General features: G+C 45.8%; 1 protein-coding gene across 1 annotated transcript in view; it reads right to left on the bottom strand.

Moving 5' to 3' along the window:
- Positions 1 to 16,301, bottom strand: part of CEMIP (cell migration inducing hyaluronidase 1) — a 179,750-nt gene that overhangs the window by 84,918 nt on the left and 78,531 nt on the right. The gene's annotated exons all lie outside the window — the stretch shown is intronic.

Below are 16,301 nucleotides of genomic sequence, written 5' to 3'. Positions count from 1 at the left end.
AACTCTCAGGGGAGGCTGTTGCTGCTGGTTGGTGGACCATGCTTTAAGCAGCAAGGATCTAGTTCATCCCCGCCCTCCCCATTTTACAGATTTGTAAACTGAGGCCCACAGAGTAGAAGAGAATTGCTCATGTTGATTAGGAGCAACTAAATGGAAACCTGAACCAGTATCTGATAGGGGAATTGCTATCTGAGCTCAAGTTACGAGGCACATCATCTTCTCTGTCACTCTGCTTGCTTGGGAGGAGGAAGGGCGAGAGAGGGGAGGACTAGGCCTATTTATTCCTTCTTCTGTTTCTATTGAGGCAACACTTAAAATCATTATTTGGATAGTAAACACATGCCTTGGGTACCTATTATGTATCCATAGAGTCTTTTTTTTTTTTTTTTTAAACAGAGTTTTGTTCTTGTTGCCCAGGCTGGAGTACAATGGTGCGATCTCGGCTCACTGCAACCTCTGCCTCCCGGGTTCATGCCATTCTCCTGCCTCAGCCTCTCAAGTAGCTGGGATTACAGGAATGTGCCACCACACCTGGCTTATTTAATTTAATTAATTTATTTATTTATTTATTTTTGAGACAGAGTCTCGCTCTGTCACCTAGGCTGGAGTGCAGTGGCACCATCTCGGCTCACTGCAACCTCCGCCTCCTGGGTTCAAGCAATTCTCTGCCTCAGCCTTCCCAGTAGCTGGGATTACAGGCGCCCACCACCATGCCTGGCTATTTTTTTTGTATTTTTAGTAGACATGGGGTTTCACCATGTTGGTCAGGCTGGTCTTGAACTCCTGACCTCAAGTGATCCACCCGCCTCGGCCTCCCAAAGTGCTGGGATGACAGGCATGAGCCAACGTGCCCAGCCAAGAGTCTTAAATTATCTTTTTCCTAAAATACATTGATATGGGAAATTTCCAATGGGGAACCACCTACAGAGCCAAAGAGGAGAGATGCTACAGTTCCCTGTGATAACAGAAATTCACCCTCACGGACTCACTCTATCTCCAAGCATGGCAGAGTGAATCCCATTTGATCCTGCTGTGCCATCAAGTCCAAATCCCTCCTTACGCCACCAATCAGCTGTAGGGGAGGGATGGTTCCAAAGCCTTTGGCAATTGCAATTGGGAGAAATGTAGCTCTGAAACTATTTAACATCCTCCTATTCATTCAGCTCACATCGTTACCTTGTGGGCGGCTACTACACTGGTGCTGGGGGAAAAGGAAAGTAAGATCCCCACCCTCAAGGATCCCCCAGTCCCATCCCCCTGTGCAAGAGGCACTGAAATCTAAATAACGCACGTGACCCTCCCAGCAAACCAGATATGTCCTAATGAAAAGTCAACCTGGGGGAGGGAGCCAAGATGGTGGAATAGGAACAGCTCCGGTCTACAGCTCCCAGCATGAGCAACGCAGAAGACGGGTGACTCCTGCATTTCCATCTGAGGTACTGGGTTCATCTCACTAGGGAGTGCCAGACAGTGGGCGCAGGACAGTGGGTGCAGCGCACTGTGCATGAGCCAAAGCAGGGCGAGGCATTGCCTCACTCGGGAAGCACAAGGGGTCAGGGAGTTCCCTTTCCTAGTCAAAGAAAGGGGTGACAGACGGCACCTGGAAAATCGGGTCACTCCCACCCTAATACTGCGCTTTTCCGACGGGCTTAAAAAATGGCACACCAGGATATTATATCCCGCATCTGGCTTGGAGGGTCCTATGCCCACGGAGTCTCGCTGATTGCTAGCACGGCAGTCTGAGATCAAACTGCAAAGTGGCAGTGAGGCTGGGGAGGGGCACCCACCATTGCCCAGGCTTGCTTAGGTAAACGAAGCAGCCGGGAAGATTGAACTGGGTGGAGCCCACCACAGCTCAAGACCTGCCTGCCTCTGTAGGCTCCACCTCTGGGGGCAGGGCACAGACAAACAAAAAGACAGCAGTAACCTCTGCAGACTTAAATGTCCCTGTATGACAGCTTTGAAGAGAGTAGTGGTTCTCCCAGCACGCAGCTGGAGATCTGAGAACGGGCAGACTGCCTCCTCAAGTGGGTCCCTGACCCCTGACCCCCAAGCAGCCTAACTGGGAGGCACCCCCAAGTAGGGGCAGACTGACACCTCACACGGCCAGGTACTCCTCTGAGATAAAATTTCCAGAGGAACAATCAGGCAGCAGCATTCGCGGTTCACAAAAATCCGCTGTTCTGCAGCCTCCGCTGCTGAGACCCAGGCAAACAGGGTCTGGAGTGGACCTCTAGCAAACTCCAACAGACCTGCAGCTGAGGGTCCTGTCTGTTAGAAGGAAAACTAACAAACAGAAAGGACGTCCACACCAAAAACCCATCTGTACATCACCATCATCAAAGACCAAAAGTAGATAAAACCACAAAGATGGGGAAAAAACAGAGCAGAAAAACTGGAAATTCTAAAAAGCAGAGTGCCTCTCCTACTCCAAAGGAACGCAGTTCCTCACCAGCAATGGAACAAAGCTGGACGGAGAATGACTTTGATGAGTTGAGAGAAGAAGGCTTCAGACGATCAAACTACTTCGAGTTACAGGAGGAAATTCAAACCAAAGGCAAAGAAGTTAAAAACTTTGAAAAAAATTTAGAGGAATGTATAACTAGAATAACCAATACAGAGAAGTGTTTAAAGGAGCTGATGGAGCTGAAAGCCAAGGCTCAAGAACTACGTGAAGAATGCAGAAGCCTCAGGAGCCAATGTGATCAATTGGAAGAAAGGGTATCAGTGATGGAAGATGAAATGAATGAAATGAAGCGAGAAGGGAATTTTAGCGAAAAAAGAATAAAAAGAAACGAACAAAGCCTCCAAGAAATATGGGACTATGTGAAAAGACCAAACCTATGTCTCATTGGTGTACCTGAAAGTGATGGGGAGAATGGAGCCAAGTTGGAAAACACTCTGCAGGATATTATCCAGGAGAACTTCCCCAATCTAGCAAGGCAGGCCAACATTCAGATTCAGGAAATACAGAGAATGCCACAAAGATACTCCTCGAGAAGAGCAACTCCAAGACATATAATTGTCAGATTCACCAAAGTTGAAATGAAGGAAAAAATGTTAAGGGCAGCCAGAGAGAAAGGTGGGGTTATCCACAAAGGGAAGCCCATCAGACTAACAGCTCATCTTTCGGCAGAAACTCTACAAGCCAGAAGAGAGTGGGGGCCAATATTCAACATTCTTAAAGAAAAGAATTTTCAACCCAGAATTTCATATCCAGCCAAACTAAGCTTCATAAGTGAAGGAGAAATAAAATACTTTACAGACATGCAAATGCTGAGAGATTTTGTCACCACCAGGCCTGCCCTAAAAGAGTTCCTGAAGGAAGCACTAAACATGGAAAGGAACAACCAGTACCAGCCACTGCAAAATCATGCCAAATTGTAAAGATCATCGAGGCTAGGAAGAAACTGCATCAACTAACGAGCAAAATAACCAGCTAACATCATAACGACAGGATCAAATTCACACATAACAATATTAACTTTAAATGTAAATGGACTAAATGCTCCCATTAAAAGACACAGACTGACAAATTGGATAAAGAGTCAAGACCCATCAGTGTGCTGTAGTCAGGAAACCCATCTCACGTGCAGAGACACACATAGGCTCAAAATAAAAGGATGGAGGAAGATCTACCAAGCAAATGGAAAACAAAAAAAGGCAGTGGTTGCAATCCTAGTCTCTGATAAAACAGACTTTAAACCAACAAAGATCAAAAGAGACAAGGCCATTACAGAATGGTAAAGGGATCAATTCAACAAGAAGAGCTAACTATCCTAAATATATATGCACCCAATATAGGAGCACCCAGATTCATAAAGCAAGTCCTGAGTGACCTACAAAGAGACTTACTCCCACACAATAATAATGGGAGACTTTAACACCCCACTGTCAACATTAGACAGATCAATGAGACAGAAAGCTAACAAGGATACCCAGGAAGTGAACTCAGCTCTGCACCAAGCAGACCTAATAGACGTCTACAGAACTCTCCACCCCAAATCAACAGAATATACATTTTTTTCAGCACCACACCACACCTATTCCAAAATTGACCACATAGTTGGAAGTAAAGCTCTCCTCAGCAAATGTAAAAGAACAGAAATTATAACAAATTGTCTCTCAGACCACAGTGCAATCAAACTAGAACTCAGGATTAAGAAACTCACTCAAAACTGCTCAACTACATGGAAACTGAACAACCTGCTCCTGAATGACTACTGGGTACATAACGAAATGAAGGCAGAAATAAAGATGTTCTTTGAAACCAACGAGAACCAAGACACAACATACCAGAATCTCTGGGACACATTCAAAGCAGTGTGTAGAGGGAAATTTATAGCACTAAATGCCCACAAGAGAAAGCAGGAAAGATCCAAAACTGACACCCTAACATCACAATTAAAAGAACTAGAAAAGCAACAGCAAACACATTCAAAAGCTAGCAGAAGGCAAGAAATAACTAAAATCAGAGCAGAACTGAAGGAAATAGAGACACAAAAAACCCTTCAAAAAATTAATGAATCCAGGAGCTGGTTTTTTGGAAAAGATCAACAAAATCGATAGACTGCTAACAAGACTAATAAAGAAGAAAAGAGAGAAGAATCAAATAGATGCAATAAAAAATGATAAAGGGGACATCACCACTGATCCCACAGAAATACAAACTACCATCAGAGAATACTACAAACACCTCTACGCAAATAAACTAGAAAATCTAGAAGAAATGTATAAATTCCTCGACACATACACCCTCCCAAGACTAAACCAGGAAGAAGTTGAATCTCTGAATAGACCAATAACAGGCTCTGAAATTGTGGCAATAATCAATAGCTTACCAACCAAAATGAGTCCAGGACCAGATGGATTCACAGCCGAATTCTACCAGAGGTACAAGGAGGAATTGGTACCATTCCTTCTGAAACTATTCCAATCAATAGAAAAAGAGGGAATCTTCCCTAACTCATTTTATGAGGCCAGCATCATCCTGATGCCAAAGCCTGGCAGAGACACAACCAAAAAAGAGAATTTTAGAACAATACCCTTGATGAACATTGATGCAAAAATCCTCAATAAAATACTGGCAAACCGAATCCAGCAGCACATCAAAAAGCTTATCCATCAAGATCAAGTTGGCTTCATCCCTGGGATGCAAGGCTGGTTCAACATATGCAAATCAATAAATGTAATCCAGCATATAAACAGAACCAAAGACAAAAACCGCATGATTACCTCAATAGATGCAGAAAAGGCCTTTGACAAAATTCAACAACCCTTCATGCTAAAAACTCTCAACAAATTAGGTATTGATTTGACTTATCTCAAAATAATAAGAGCTATCTATGACAAACCCACAGCCAATATCATACTGAATGGGCAAAAACTTGAAGCATTCCCTTTGAAAACTGGCACAAGACAGGGATGCCCTCTCTCACCACTCCTATTCAACATAGTGTTGGAAGTTCTGGCCAGGGCAATTAGGCAGGAGAAGGAAATAAAGGGTGCTCAATTAGGAAAAGAGGAAGCCAAATTGTCCCTGTTTGCAGATGACATGATTATATATCTAGAAAACCCCATTGTCTCAGCCCAAAATCTCCTTAAACTGATAAGCAACTTCAGCAAAGTCTCAGGATACAAAATCAATGTACAAAAACCACAAGCATTCTTATACACCAATAACAGACAGAGAGCCAAATCATGAGTGAGCTCCCATTCACAATTGCTTCAAAGAGAATAAAATACCTAGGAATCCAACTTACAGGAGACATGAAGGACCTCTTCAAGGAGAACTACAAACCACTGCTCAATGAAATAAAAGAGGATACAAACAAATGGAAGAACATTCCATGCTCATGGGTTGGAAGAATCAATATCGTGAAAATGGCCATACTGCCCAAGGTAATTTATAGATTCAATGCCATCCCCATCAAGCTACCAATGACTTTCTTCACAGAATTGGAAAAAACTACTTTAAAGTTCATATGGAACCAAAAAACAGCCCGCATCGCCAAGTCAATCCTAAGCCAAAAGAACAAAGCTGGAGGCATCACGCTACCTGACTTCAAACTATACTACAAGGCTACAGTAACCAAAACAGCATGGTACTGGTACCAAAACACAGATATAGATCAATGGAACAGAACAGAGCCCTCAGAAATAACGCCACATATCTACAAGTATCTGATCTTTGTCAAACCTGACAAAAACAAGCAATGGGGAAAGGATTCCCTGTTTAATAAATGGTGCTGGGAAAACTGGCTTGCCATATGTAGAAAGCTGAAACTGGATCCCTTCCTTACACCTTATACAAAAATTAATTCAAGATGGATTAAAGACTTAAATGTTAGACCTAAAACCATAAAAACCCTAGAAGAAAACCTAGGCAATACCGTTCAGGACATAGGCATGGGCAAGGACTTCATGTCTAAAACACCAAAAGCAATGGCAACAAAAGCCAAAATTGACAAATGGGATCTAATTAAACTAAAGAGCTTCTGCACAGCAAAAGAAACTACCATCAGAGTGAACAGGCAACCTACAAAATGGGAGAAAATTTTCGCAAGTTATTCATCTGACAAAGGGCTAATATCCAGAATCTACAATGAACTCAAACAAATCTACAAGAAAAAAACAAACAACCCCATCAAAAAGTGGGTGAAGGACATGAACAGACACTTCTCAAAAGAAGACATTTATGCAGCCAAAAAACACATGCAAAAATGCTCATCATCACTGGCCATCAGAGAAATGCAAATCAAAACCACAATGAGATACCATCTCACACCAGTTAGAATGGCCATCATTAAAAAGTCAGGAAACAACAGGTGCTGGAGAGGATGTGGAGAAATAGGAACACTTTTACACTGTTGGTGGGACTGTAAACTAGTTCAACCATTGTGGAAGTCAGTGTGGCGATTCTTCAGGGATCTAGAACCAGAAATACCATTTGACCCAGCCATCCCATTACGGGGTATATACCCAAAGGACTATAAATCATGCTGCTATAAAGACACATGCACACGTATGTTTATTGTGGCACTATTCACAATAGCAAAGACTTGGAGCCAACCCAAATGTCCAACAACAAGAGACTGGATTAAGAAAATGTGGCACATATCCACCATGGAATACTATGCAGCCATAAAAAACGATGAGTTCATGTCCTTTGTAGGGACATGGATGAAACTGGAAATCATCATTCTCAGTAAACTATCGCAAGGACAAAAAACCAAACACCACATGTTCTCACTCATAGGTGGGACTTGAACAATGAGAACACATGGACACAGGAAGGGGAACGTCACACTCCGGGGACTGTTGTGGGGTGGGGGGAGGGATAGCATTAGGAGATATACCTAATGCTAAATGACGAGTTAATGGGTGCAGCAAAACAACATGGCACATGTATATATATGTAACAAGCCTGCACATTGTGCGCATGTACCCTAAAACTTAAAGTATAATAATAAAATAAAATAAAAATAAAAAAAAGAAAAGTCAACCTGTAATTACTCACTTGAGATTAAACATAAGAGTAAATAATTTAGCCACAATGATAAATCTGGCAGGGTGTCCAAACTTTTGGTTTTCCTGGGCCATATTGGAAGAAGAAGAATTGTCTTGGGCCACACATAAAATACACTAACAGTAGCTGATGAGCTTAAAAAAAAAAAAGGGCTGTGCATAATTTTCATGATATCCACCATCACAGATCAGCAAAAAAGTCCTCACGTTCAAAGGGCTGGACACGGCTGCATGCTGTCCAGTACAGTGTCCATGAATCACATGTGGCTATGTAAATTTAAATTTAATTATAATTAGGTAAAATTAAAAATTTAGTTCCTTGGCTGGGCGTGGTGGCTCGTGCCTGTAATCCCAGCACTTTGGGAGGCCGAGGCTGGTGGGTCACAAGGTCAGGAGATAGAGACCATCCTGGCCAGCATGGTGAAACCCCATGCCTACTAAAAATACAAACATTAGCTGGGCGTGGTGGCGCAAGCCTGTAGACCCAGCTACTCAGGAGGCTGAGGCAAGAGAATCGCTTCAACCCGGAAGGCGGAGGTTGCAGTGAGCCAAGATTGAGCCACTGCACTCCAGCCTGGGTGACACAGCGAGACTGTCTCAAAAAAATAAAAAATAAAAATAAAAAAATAAAAAATTTAGTTCCTCAGTTGCACTAGGTACATTTCAAGTGCTCCATAGCTTGTATATGGTTAGGGGCTACTATATTGGACATCACAGGTTCAGGACACATTTATCACTGTAGAGACTTCTATGGAACAGCTCTGAGCCTCAGGACTCAGAGTGGTGTAGGAGGTCCACACTAGAGCTACAATTCAGTTCAGAGAGACAGTTCTCATGGTGGTATTCCCTAACAGCAGCATCACACTACCTGTTAGAAACACAGATTCCCAGTTCCACTCCAGACCTACTGACCAAGTGACTCAGAAAAATCTGAGGGTGGGGCCCAGAAAGCTGTCATAACAAATCCTCCAGGTGATTCTGATATGCGCTTACATTTGAGAACCATTAGTTACAGAGTATTAATTAAATCCCCAAAGACACTTGTCAGCCATCAGTTAAATGTCAACCTCCTAAATATTTGAAAATGTATCAGGCTTTATCATAACAAGATAGATCCAAATTTAAGTCTCAGACCTGCCACTTAAGGGCTGTATGTGTAGTTGGCCAATTACTCAACAATCTAAGCCTCTGTCTGCTCAGTTGTAAAATGGGGGAATAAGAGTAGCTGTCTTAGAGGTCTGTTAGATGGGATGAGATGATGCACGCAATGTGTGTGGTACATGGGCCAGCCCGGATGAAGGTCAGTGTGTCGCCATTACCCAGGTCTGCCTCCCAGGCGGTGATGGATGCAGCTGACCATCAGCCTGGCTTACTACATGGGCTTTTTAGGGTAGCCCTTTTCACTAATAAATTGGTAGAACTGCGTCTGCAGATGAGAGTTACATCTAAACAAGAGGTGCTTTCTCGAAAGCTTGTCACAGAGGGCTTATGCAGGAAACTCACCCCTGCTGGGCAATATGTTTATGACCTGGGGAAAAAACCCAAATATGACCTAATGAGAGTCCCTCACTGGGCTCTGGGCAAAAGTTCTGCCTGGATTATGTGAAGTGTGGCAGATGCACCAAGCCAGAGTCCTGGGGTCCTGGAACAGTAAGCCTTCTAGCAGAGAATTCAGGAGCGGAGAAAGGGAGGTTCCTGCTACCCCAGAGGGCCGGGGTATGAGAAGAGGTCATTTCTTGCTGGCAGCCTGGCTCATTGTTTTATTCCAGGGGGCTTTGCTTGTCTCTCACATTCAAGCAAAGCATAGCTCCCAAAAGAGGGAAGGGGAAGGGAGAAGACAGGGGAGAAGAGCGGAGGGGAAGGGAGTGGAGGGCAAAGGAGAGGACAGGAGAGGAGAGGGATTAAAAGATAAAATATGGCCTTGTTTACCCATCCCAGTATTAAATTCCCACCCTTCTGGGGGATTCCATGAATGAAAACACAACACCTGCTGGGCGAGGGGCTGGGAAAGAAGAGAAAGGGTGATGGAAATGCAGCATATAGGGAGCAGATCTCTTCTTAGTCCCACGAACTTCCTCCTGGCCCCCAAAGGCCTTGCCCCATTCTGATGTTTGCTTCCTTGATTTCAATGTTTTTTCTCTTCCAGACCATCCTCCCAGCTGCCATGCTCAAGCTTTTGAAATGCATAATTTGTTTTAATTACAAAATAAAATAATTTCTACCTCCCCTAGAGGGTTCTCCCTGGCCCTAAATTTCCTATCCATTCCTTGTCCCTCTGCATCCACATCATATTCATCAAACCCTTCTTTAAACTTATCTCATTCTGTCTTCAGAGTTCCAGAACATTTTCCACCCTGGGCTGCGGGCTCCTTGAGGGCAGGGACTCCGTGAACACATTTTTCCTTCCCAACAGACCTTAGAGTTCAGTAGCTTGGCACACCAAGGCTGCCCAGTCAACATTGGACCGAGTGAATGTGTTTGCCAAATGAATCTGGCTATTTGCCGGCTCTGCAACTTTCAACTCTCTGTCCAACACCTCTATCAAAACAGGTGGGTGTATTTTGAAGTAGAAATTGGAGACATTAAAATGAACAGATTTTTAAAAAAAATACATTACTCTTTTTTTGTCATTTAAGCATTACCCTCAATTGAGGAAAAAAAGAGTATTTTCCCTGTTAAAGTTGGTTTTGTCTCCCAGCATCATAAAGCAAGAGGGGAAGTCTTGTTACTGATACAGGTGCTCCCAGGCTCACCAAGTCCAAGGCCAGCCTGCCCCTCCTACAGTTTGGAGTGACTGGAGGCTGCAGCGAGGAAGGGTCCTGGCCTCTCCTGCCAATCCCAGGACTCTCTGGAGAGGGTGCTACCCACTATAAAAGGTAAGCCAAGTGTCCCAGTTTTCCCTGTCCTCAGTCCCCAGGCCATAGACACCCATCACCTCTGAGATTCACTTATTCCCATAGGACAGGCCTCTTGCATGATTCCTCCAGGTATTTCTGGGACTCCCCACGGGTGCCTACACAAATCCTGTCCCAGCTCATGCTGCAAGTATCCTGGGATTTCACAGCCACAGCCTCTCGCTGGGGGTTTAGCTAAGCTCCATCTCCACCCCTGCTCCTCGTCCACCTGCTGCTGTCTTTGTGCTTGGGACATGAGGGATTCTCCCCCAGCCCAGCCTGCCCTGGAAGCTGCCTCCTACCTCACAGCGAAAGTGGCCCATCTTATCTGCATGGAGAGGGAGAGTCCATGCTCAGTTACATGTTCCATAGCCAGGTGACCTGGCTCCCACGGTATTAGGGAGGCTAACAGAGAGGTTCATTCAACACACATAGGACCCGGTAATGAATGCTGCTCTGGTAGCTGGGTCGCTCTCCACCTTAAACCTCTCCCGACTGTCCCTCCAGCCCCAACTTTGAGTCTGCATGGCACAGGATGGCTTCTTCCATGATGGGATTCTTCTCTTGGAGGCCTTATTGTCCTTTCCTGAATTTGAGCATCTGTCTGGCCTTCCCAGTCCATCAGATGGTCTGTAAACAAGTGAGCCTCATCTGCAAAGACAGTTTAAATTCCACCAGCCCAGCCCAGGCTCCTCAGCCTCCTTATAAATCAGTGGATGCAAGTAGGTATTTCAGGAGAGGAGCTGCCACCTGACGTCAAAGACGAGTTGACCTGAGTCCCAACTCTGGCTTCCCCAGGCATCATCCACAGAAGGCTCTGCCAGCTGGCTCTCGTCCAGGCAGGGAAAGTCTGCCAGCATCAGGGGAGCCCAGGAGGCTGCCCCGCCATGAGCCTTTTTATTCCCAGTTCCCTGGGCAAGTGCGTTGTGGGCTGGCTCCTCAGAGCCGGCAGCTAGAAGGTCAGGTGATGCCAAGAGCAGCTAGATCAGAGTTCAAAGACCTCAAAGGTAAGATGAGCCTCTCTTGAGACCCTGAGTCAGAACTTGGAGCTACCCAAGTCTACTCACTGGGCTATACATCTTCCCAGATGGTTGTATGCACTGTACTGACTTGGTAAGTGATTGTAGCAATAAACACTTCATCAGTTGTATTTGTTAACTGAAAATACTAGCATCAGCAGTTGGCTTGGCATTTCTTCTGGCCTGAAGTTATTCTATGTGTGCCTACTTGTTTCTGGGGCTCAAGAAAAATTTCTACCAGATGCCCCCTGACCTCTCCCCATCACCCCCTACGAGGGTCAAGACCCACATCACCCCTCATCGAGGTTATTTAGGTGCCCTTTTTTCCTCATTCTCCCCGCTGGGGGGTTCCCGACCCAATGGGGGAAGGGAGGCTCCTAGTCCCAGGAAGACCTTTGTTTCAAAGAGGAGAAAATCAGTGCTTAAGCAGAGTGAGGATGCCTGGACAAGGATCAGCAAAGATGAGCTTAGTGCAGGGTTCATTCATGAAGCACCTTCAGTGCAAAGTTAAGGAGTCTGGATTTTATCCTGAAAGCGTGGGTGTGGGGCACTGGCGGACAGGAGCCGCCAGAGGAGTGAGTTGATGTGTACTTTTAAAAGATACCACTGCCAGGGACAGGGAGGAGGAATGGGAGGGGAATAGGAGTGCAGCCTGGAGGTCTCTGCTGGAATTTAATTAATCAATCCATGTTTATTATTAGTGCCTACTGCATGATGGTTCTGGGCATTGAGACACGGCAGGAAACAACTCAGGAAAAGCCCCTGCCCTGGATCAGGTTAGAGCTCACAGTCCAGTTGTCGGAGACAGGGGTTACAGGAGGAAGAATAGAAGCCAATCAGCAAGGAAAGGCATCCCATATATGTTTGATCATCCAAAGAACTACAGAGAGAAATCAAGCACAGGAGAGGAAAGCTCTCTCTGATAAGGTGACATTGAAGCAGGCACCGGAAGAAAGAGACAACACGGTTAGGAGATGCCATGGGAACACACAGGCAGAGGGAACACAGCAAGAGAAGGGCGTGAGGGAGTACAGCAGGCAGGGGCTGGAGCTGCATAGTGAGGTCAGAGGGCAGAGGGGTCAGCACAGCTAAGGGGTAGGGTAAGTTGAGGGTGATAAGATGTGAACACCCAGGTGGCTGAAACTGGGGTGGAGGCAAAGTGGGGGTGAGAAGGGAAAGGAGGGACATGCGTAGTGTCTGAGGCAGGGCATGCTGTAGAAACGATGCCTTTCTCTGCAGCAGATGCCCACTCAGCTCAGCGCTTCATTGATTACCTGTTAGGTGAGATGGGCATTGAAAATCCTCACCACTGGATGTGGTGTTTGCAGTGCTGCAATGCTGGCTTAAATAAACTCCGCAGCAAGCATTGTACCATTCTCATCCCATCCACGGCTTTCACACTAACAACTAATCCTTTTGGAGCGATGCCTCCAGGCACTGCAAGTACATCATCTCAGACTGTGTGGGCCCAACTTACAACTGTTCTTAAGATTCTAGTGCCCAGAGGGAAGACAGGTAATGTGACAGGGTCCAAGAAGGCTGGATCCTAGCTAAGTGGGCCATACCATACACACCTGGACATGAAAGAAGTTCTCAAAACCGGTAGATCCTGGAAAATGTTAGCTGCTATTGGAATGGTTCTATGTGTGGCTCTGTTTTGTGTGTTCAAACTATTTTTGTATGATAGAAGTGTAATTCTAAAGCACCCACTTTCCAAATTAAACGAAGGAACAAGGGGAACGAAGCGCCGGAGAGACTCACCCAGCGGCCTTGAAAGCAGGTGGAGCCAACAACCTGAGCTGGAAAGGTCTAGAAAGTGTGTGTGCGTGTGCCTGTGTGTGTATGTGTGTGTGCGTGTGTGACTGTGTATGAGTGAGAGACAGGGAGATTACTCTGCAGAGCTTGACAAGCAGGCAGATGCACCCTACCCTTAGGCTTCTGACTGTGGATCTGGGGCAGGACTCAGTAATCTGCATTTGCACCCCTGCCAGACACCCTGAAAGATTCTGATGCAGGTAAAACCCTTCTAGAGGTACAGCGGAAAGGGGAAAACGGGTTTTCTTCTCTCCACTGACTAAAGGAAAAACTGCTTTTTCCCTCCACTACTCCAATACTTCCGACCACTAAATGTGCAAGGGATTTTCAAACCAAGCAATTCTGCAGTTCCTGGTGCACAATAACTAGGTGCTCTACAATCCATTCGATTCTGATACTGTCTACCTGGAGTTAGCACAGATGCCATGGACTGAGATCTATGTTTGGACCCACGGCAGGCCCACCATTGCCTTCCAGCATGTGGACTGTGAACTAGGGGTGTCCTTCAAACTGGAAACAAGGGCCTTGTGGGGCAAAGGCCTTCTGACCTGGGCAAAGGCATATTCTGCTGGGAGCAGCAGGAGAGATGGGACAGGTAGGGCATCACTGCCAGCAAGATGCCTTCTGCTCCCAGGGCTAGATGTCTTCAGGAGAGGCAAGATCCAGACACGGGTTTAGAACAAAAGGTGATGAATTGGAACCAGCCTTAATGATTGATGGGAGAAGGTGCTACATTCAAAATGAATGAGAAGCCCACAGAGGATATTTGTGAGTTTCATTCCCTGCTCCCGAATTCAGCCCCTTGATCTTCCTTTGCAGCCATCTCTCCCTTTACTCTCAGTCCATGTGGCTCAACGGGGGCTGACCCACTCACCTTGCTCCTAAGGTAGATGTGTGACCTGGCCTGGCCAATGGATAGATCCATTCCCCTGGCTGCTGTGATTGGTTCAGGGATGTTCACATGACCCAAGTCAAAAAAAAGGGACATTGGCTGGAACTACTGGGAAAGCTGGATCTCATCCCACTGTGGTTGGCAAGCCTAGAGTTGCTGGGGCCACCCTTAGCTCTATATTGAGAGAGGCTCCCTAAGAGTGAAGCTCGCACAGAGGAATGTGGAGCCTAGAGATGGAGAAAGCTAATACTTGAGCACCCAGACCCAATTATGCCTGAAGCTACTACTATCCTTGGACTTTTCAATTGCATGAGCCAACAAAGTTCCTTTTTCATTTAAGCCAATTTGAATTGTGTTTTTGACATTCACTATGGGAACAACCCTAACTAATAAGAAGCCAAAAGGAGAAGGAAAGATGAAGGTTAGTTCTTTTTTTTCTTTTTTTTTTTTGAGATGGAGTTTCACTCTTGTTGCTCAGGCTGGAGTGCAATGGCGCAATCTTGGCTCACTGCAACCTCTGCCTCCCAGGTTCAAGGGATTCTCCTGCCTCAGCCTCCTGAGTAGCTGGGATTACAAGCATGCGCCACCACGCCCAGCTAATTTTGTATTTTTTTTTTTTTTAGTAGAGACCAGGTTTCTCCATGTTGGTCAGGCTGCTCTTGAACTCCCAACCTCAGGTGATTCGCCCGCCTTGGCCTTCCAAAGTGCCGGGATTACAGGCATGAGCCACCAAGCCCAGCCGAAGGTTAGTTCTTTACAAGTCTTTTTGCTCTCATAAAGTGTTTATTTAATTAATGAGGCCTTACATTACTTTATTGGAAAAGAAGACTTATTTTCCTCAATTGTATTGTGTCCCCAAAACATGCAGTTCCCTAGAAAATGTGACCCACATCAGAAAGAATGAAAATCTTTACTACCACTAAGGTTGAAGACTATTTCATGAAGGATTGTGCAAGAACCACACACCAGCCTACTCCCCACTTTATCCCAATCCATCTTCCACAGATCCACCAGCATGGATCATGGCACATTTTTGCTTAAAACCCTCCAAGGGCTTCCCATCACACCTAGAATGAAGTCAGAGCCCTTTATCCAGCCCTGTGTGGCCTGACCCTTTTCCAGCCTCATCTCACGCCAGTCTCCACCCATGCAACATGGGCCTCTCTGTCATTTCCTTGAAGATGCCAAACTTGATTCTGCCCCAGGGACTTTTCACATGCTGCTCCTACTGCCTGGAATGCTTTCCCAACTCCACTCACCCTCAGGTACCAGTCTAAAGTCCTGTTCTTACAGATGCTTTTCCTGCCATCTTCTTCCCATCTGAAGGTCCCTCCCTCAATACCCTTTGTAGCATCCTGGTTATTTTCTTCACACAGTTTATAATCATATATTCACTAATGAGTTTGCTTATTGTCCATTAACTTCACGAGGGGAGGGATTTGGCCATTGGTGATGCTACTCAGAGTGTGGTCAAGGGACCAGCAACATCAGCATCACCCAAGAGCCTGTTAGAAACCAGAGGTCTTGCCCCAGGCCACTGACTGGCAATCCTCAGTGACTAATGTGCACAGTGAAGTTTGCAAACTTCAACTTCTAAGGGTCCTTCCTCTGCTCTAACACACCTTCTGCCCTCATCCTTCCCCACTGTGAAAGGAGTCAGAGCTGCTGGCTTCTGTCCATCTCTTTCCATTCTCCTTCCCTTCCCCTGGGAAGCATTAATATTAACCAGTAGGGCCACGAAACACAGAGGATGCCATGAAATTTCCTCAAAGAGCTGGGGGCCCTTGCGGGCTTACATGAGAGCCTTGAGACAGGCGTGCAGCCCATGAATGAGCCCCTTAGGCTCGGACACACAAGAGGCCAATTTGTTGGCACCTGCTGTGCCTGGAAGCCAGGCTGGAATGTCATGAAGCAGGGCCTGGCAGCAGTTCAGAGAGTGCAGCCTTCCTCCCGGGCTCCTGTTCTCAGACTCACACAAACCCAGGAAGGGCAGAGACAGGGAATGTTTGCACAGCAGATAGACTTTCTCCACTCCTCCCTCTGCCCAGCCAGAGTGGAGTCGAAAGAGCACGCTTGATTTTAGTTCAAGTTTGGGCCAGAGTCCTCCTTTGATCTGAGAGGCTTGTCTTTTCCTGGGTTATTTATTTGTAGAAA

Source organism: Nomascus leucogenys, chromosome 6 (genome assembly GCF_006542625.1).
Source record: "Nomascus leucogenys isolate Asia chromosome 6, Asia_NLE_v1, whole genome shotgun sequence".
Taxonomy (NCBI): domain Eukaryota; kingdom Metazoa; phylum Chordata; class Mammalia; order Primates; family Hylobatidae; genus Nomascus; species Nomascus leucogenys.
Note: the sequence above shows the minus strand (reverse complement) of the source record. Positions and strands in the feature narration are given on the sequence as shown.